Below are 5,790 nucleotides of genomic sequence, written 5' to 3'. Positions count from 1 at the left end.
GTAGCCATTTCTGTATTACCTTTAGCAAAACTTTACTCGCTTGAGATATCAAAGAGATTGTCCGATGATTTCCGCATTCCGTTGGGTCACCTCTCTTTGGAATGGGCACAAATATGGATCTCTTCCAATCAGTCGGCCACATAATTGTCTTCCAAATTTCTTGTCAGAGATGAGTGAGTGCCTCTTGTGCCGCCTCACTTTCTTGAAAGATATCAATTTTTATTCCATCAATTCTTGGTGCCTTGTTCTTTGCCAATTCCTTCAATGCACTTTGGACTTCCTCCCTGACTTTAAGGGTAGATGAAGTTTTATTATTATTATAATTATTGATTTAGACAACAATTCAGAGCCTCATTCATGCAGTTACATAGAGTAGAAGTTCAGGAAAGGTCTTAAGGCAACATTCCCTAATAGGAACAAAGGAAGTGGTACTGCTGCTAGGACACTTTCTGCCCAAGCAGGGTCTTGTCTTATGGTGCAAGTTCTATTTGTTACTCAACAACCGTCCTTGTGTATTCAGGACCATTCTAAATAATTTACATAATAGTCTATACCTTTAACATCTATAAACATCCATGTTCTTGCTGGTTCCTTAAGCTAAACTCAGCATCACCAAATCCCCATTCCAATCTAGAAGGAGAAAAGAGAATCAGCAGAGGCAGTGTTCAGGTGGTCCGGAACATTCCAACTGCCTGATGCTTCATTCTATCCTACAAAGGCCTTTTCCTCCCAGATTTGTCTAGAAGGCTCAACTCAGCCTTGTTCGAGCTGCATCTTGTGTTAAGACCTTGTTAGAGTCATTAGAGTCCTGGTATAGCATTGTAGGATAAGCACTAGATGACAAGTCAGTTTGAACCACAAGGTTGGCAGTTCAAACTCACCAGCCACTGCTTAGAAACCTTATGCAGGGTCACTACGAGTCAAAACTGACTCAAAGGCCACTTAACAATGAAAGAGTCACACTAAAACTTTCCTCCTCTTCCTAATGATCTCTAGGTTCCCTTTGTCTTGAGTGGTTTGTTGGTTGGTTTTAACCAAGTTTATGTTTCAGGGTAGTTTTAGGTTTGAAGAACTATATATAAAATGCATAATTCCCACATACCCCTATTCACCAAGTAAGTGTTCTGTTTCCCCCATTATTATTATCTTTCATTGGTGTGCTACATTTATTGCAGTGGATGGACCAATGATATATATATATATATAATTTTTTTTAGTAAAAAAACACAGGGACTTTATTATTCCCAACACAGGGCAGGTCTTCATGGGGTGGTAGGAGGCGGCTTTGGGCTTCTACTTGCCAGTGATGAGTGGGTTCCGCAGGACAACAATGACAGAGTCCCCACCTAGGAACATCTTGGAGATGTAGCGGTCCTTGTTGACGGGCTTAGACTTCTTCTTGCCCTTGCCACTTTTAGGGACTTCAGTCCACATTTCTTTCACATTCTCCAGCACCATGTTGCAGTGTCTGTCGAAAGCCTTGATGCGGCCCAGCAGCTTTTTGTTGTTGCGACAGTTGATGAGCACTTGGGTGTTGTTCTTGACCGACTGCTTGAGCACCAAGGGCCCGGTGTTAAACTCCTCCTCCTCCCGCTTCTGTAGCTCCTCTGGGGTCATCTCACTCTTGGGCTTGTTGAGGAGGCTCATGGTGCTGGCAGCGCTCTCCGGTCACTCCCGTTCCCTCCGCGTTGCCTCCCCAATGATATATTTTTATTAACTAAAGTCCACAGTTCACGTTGTTGTTGTTGGTAAGTGCCGTTGAGTTGGTTCCGACCCATAGCAACCCTGATAGGGTTTCTGAGGAGCAGTTGGTGAGCTTCAACCACCAACCTTGTGGTTCAAGTCAACTTTGCAGTCCAGCACCACACCAGGACTCCATAGTTTACATTAGGGTCCACTTTTTATGTTGCATAGTCCTATAGGAATTGACAAATGTGTAATGTCATATGCCCACCATTAGAGTGTCATATAGAATAGTTTCACTGCCTTAAAATCTCCCTATGCTCCACCTATTCATCACTCCCTCCTACCGCTGAACCCCTAACTGCCATTGCTCTTTTCACTGTCTCTGTAGTTTTGCCTTTTACAAAATGTCAAATAGTTGAATCATACAGCATGGCACTTTTTCAGATTGACTTCTTTTACTTAGCAATATGCATTTAAATTTCCTCCTTGTCATTTCATGGCTTGATAGCTCATTTCATTTTATTGCTGAGTAAGACTCCATTGTATGGCTGTAGCACTTACGGAAGGGCATGTAGGTTCCTTCCAGTTTGGGGCAATTATGAAAAAAGCGGCAATAAACATTAATGTGCAAGGTACTGTGTGTAGGTACATGAGTGTGTGTGCACGTTTACAACTCATTTGGGAAAATCCCTAGTAGATCCCTTTCTAAACGCTAGTTTTTTCCTTTTTTTTTTTTCTTGTCACTGTTAAAAGACATGCATGCGGATGATATGTCAAGTATGTCTCATGTCTTATTATTTCACAGTGAGTATGAAATATGTAATATTAAATGTCTCAAATAAGAAAGGAAAGTTAATTTAAAAAAAAGGAAGGAAAGAAAGTGAATTTGTCTCAGGTCTGTATATCTCTAATATCTCTCTCCTTTCCACTACTCTCTGTTCACTATGAGTCCTGGTATGATGCTGTAGGATAAGCACTAGATTGGTAATCACAGAGTGTTGTTGTTGTTGTTGTTAAGTGCCGTCGAGTCGGTTCCGACCCATAGCGACCCTGTACAGGATTTCCGAGGGTGTAAATCTTTACGTGAGTAGAAAGCCTCATCTTTCTCCCGCGGAGCGGCTGGTAGTTTCGAACCGCTGACCTTAAGGTTTGCAGCCCAATTCGTAGCCACTACGCTACCAAGGCATTTCAAATCCACTGACCACTCTCAGAAATCCTTAGCAGGGTTTCTTCGTGTCTGATGTGACTCAAAGACACTTAACCTCTGAACATCTATAAAATTGAGTTCTGACAAATGACTTCTTAAAAACTTATTGTATATACCTTACAAACAATTCTTAATTTTCAATGTTTTCTTTAGATGTTATCTACAATTAACATTTTATGGCACATCATCCTAATTTCTGTCTTTTTATAATTATCCTTTTATGTTTGAAGTCCTGGTGTAGCGCCATAGATTAAGCACTTGACCTTCAAGGTTGGTTTGAACTGAAATTTCTGTGGCTCAAAAATACCAGTCACTCCTTGGAAACCCTATACAGGTTGACGGCACTTAACAACAACAACAACCTTACAAATAATTCCTCATTAACATTTTATGAAACATTATCCTGATTTCTATCTATTTTATGTTTGTCTACATTAATGTATTTTATGAACTAAATGTTGCCTTTATTAACTTTATTACTAAAACCTTAAAAGAAAGAGTGGATAGATCTTCTAGCACACTGTTCCTCCAGCTTCTTCCCCATCCATCGAATGCTCAGTTTTAGATAAAATAGCAAGTTCTTCACCAAGCACTTCTTTAGTACTTCTTGTTGGATTGGAATGGGGTTTTAATTTGCATGCCTAACATTACTTGGACCCCGGGTGTGGCAATGTGGAATAATGCAGTAGTCCACAAGGTCAGTTTGAAACACAAGGTCAACTGTTCAAATTCACCAGCTGCTCCTCAGAAACCCTATACAGGGTTGCTATGAGTCAGAACCCACTTGATGATCGGCACTTAAGAACAACAACAACATACGGTTGCAATAAGTTAGAATAGATTCGGTGGCAATGTGTTTGTGTTTTTCTGGTTATTTGGTCTATCATTAAAACTCTGTGAATCTCATTTGAATTACACCAAGTAATGGTTGTAATTGTTAAGTGCCATTGAATCATTTCTGACCCATAGAGACTCTGTATAGAGTCTCAAAGGAACGGCTAGTAAGTTTGAACCACCCTCCTTGCAATTCAAACTGACCATGCAGTTGAGTGTTTATCCTACAGTGCCACACCAGGACCTAGAAGTGCCTCCATAAGGTTTCCAAAGCTATAATATTTAAGGAAGCAGACTGCCACATATTTCTCCTACAGAGCAATTGGTGGGTTCAAACTATCGATCTTTTAGTTGTACTTTTACTCCTGCACCACCAGCGCTCCTTAAACAAGTGAATAGTTACTCCAAATTGCTCAAAGTTTATACCTCACTTTTTTATTCGAAATTCAAAATAACGGTTCATTACATATTTTCCTAAATGTGTAAAACTAGAATTTTTTTCTTCTTTGTGAAACCAATTTTTGTTGTTTCTGTTTTTAATATTGTTAAAGTCCTGTTGTTTATCATACTCATTATTAGGGAAATGTCTTTCATTTATTTTGCCAGTTGTATCTTGGGGGGGGTGGGGAAGCTATGAAATATTTCCAAATAGGTTTCAATCTGTATTAATAAGATAATTAAGGGTTTTTTTTGTTGTTGTTGTTTGTTTGTTTTTGTTTTTTGTTTTGTTTTGTTTTGTTTTGGTGTGTGTGTGTGTGTGGTTTGATGAAAAAAATTAGATAGGTCCTATATTTTTGTTCTGAATAACATACAAACACCATAGGATTGGTTTGCAATGATTAACTTCAAATTCATAACTACACTCTCTTCAAAAGTTTTATTCAGATCAAAAGTATAACATGACTCTGGGAGCAATTATCTGAATTGAATGTCTAATGAATTGAAAATACATAATATATTTTATAATTCTACTTTTAGAACTCACTGTCATTTTGTTCCAGTAAGTCAACCAATTTCAAATCTGACTTCTCTAAATGTAGATTGTACCTAGTCAGTATTTCCTATACAAGAGTCTCTGTCTACCTCCTTCATGATTCACTGACCAAGATTTCTCACAATAGACAGATGGGTTAACTTGTTGTCTCTCTATGACATCTACCTAAGTCAGTAGTCTGCTTTTAGTTGTTTATCATGAAAGTAGGTCTCAACATTAGAGTCATAAACCTCAACTGATAGGACCATTTTTGAGATTTAAAGAAAATGTATTGTGATTTTTTTCATTTTTTTGTTTTATATGTTACGACCTTCTGAAGAGAAGAAAGTATCCTAATTATTCTCCTGCCTTTCTCAATGGCTTCCCATACTGATTTTCTGACATGTTCAGTTTTCTGTCTTCTAAAGATATTACAGTCCTTCATCACTTTACCTTCCTTGGTGCATATGCTAAAACAAACAAGTCTTCTCTAGTAGGGGCCTCTTTTCCATCTGGTATGAGTTACCACCGTCACTCTACCTGCTATCCTAGTAGATGCTTTTAGATAAATTATCTCTCATTTACTACCTGCAAGCTAGATATTTGTACCTATATTTTATAGAGACAAAGTTAAAACTCAGAAAGCCTGACTAACTCAACTACAGTCACAAGGCTGATACATAGCCAAAGCAAGATAGATCTGTCTCTATACCACAATGGTTTCACATTTTCATACTCTCCCAAATACGTGTTCTTAAGTGCTGCTTAATGTGTTAGTAATCATAGCAACCTTGTATAGGGTTTCCGAGGAGCAGCTGGTGGGTTTAAACTGATTACTTTGTGGTTAGCAGTCTAGTGCTTATTCTACAGGGCTATTCAGGACCTATTCAACCTGTATGCTGAGCAAATTATCCAAGAACCTGGGTTATATGAAGAAAAACGTGGCATCAGTATTTGGAGGAAGACTCATTAACAACCTGCGATATGCAGATAATACAACCTTGCTTGCTGAAAGTGAAGAGGACTTAAAACATTTACTGATGAAGATCAAAGACCACAGCCTTCAGTATGGATTGCATCTCAATGTAAA

At 38.6% G+C, this 5,790-nt stretch overlaps 1 pseudogene; it reads right to left on the bottom strand.

Moving 5' to 3' along the window:
• Positions 1-1,293: 1,293 nt before the first annotated feature.
• Positions 1,294-1,647, bottom strand: LOC102821938 (annotated as a pseudogene).
• Between the last annotated feature and the right edge of the window lie 4,143 nt (positions 1,648-5,790).

Source organism: Chrysochloris asiatica, unplaced genomic scaffold, assembly GCF_000296735.1.
Source record: "Chrysochloris asiatica unplaced genomic scaffold, ChrAsi1.0 scaffold00058, whole genome shotgun sequence".
In the NCBI taxonomy this organism is placed as follows: Eukaryota; Metazoa; Chordata; class Mammalia; order Afrosoricida; family Chrysochloridae; genus Chrysochloris; species Chrysochloris asiatica.
This window is presented reverse-complemented; position numbering and strand designations above follow the sequence as displayed.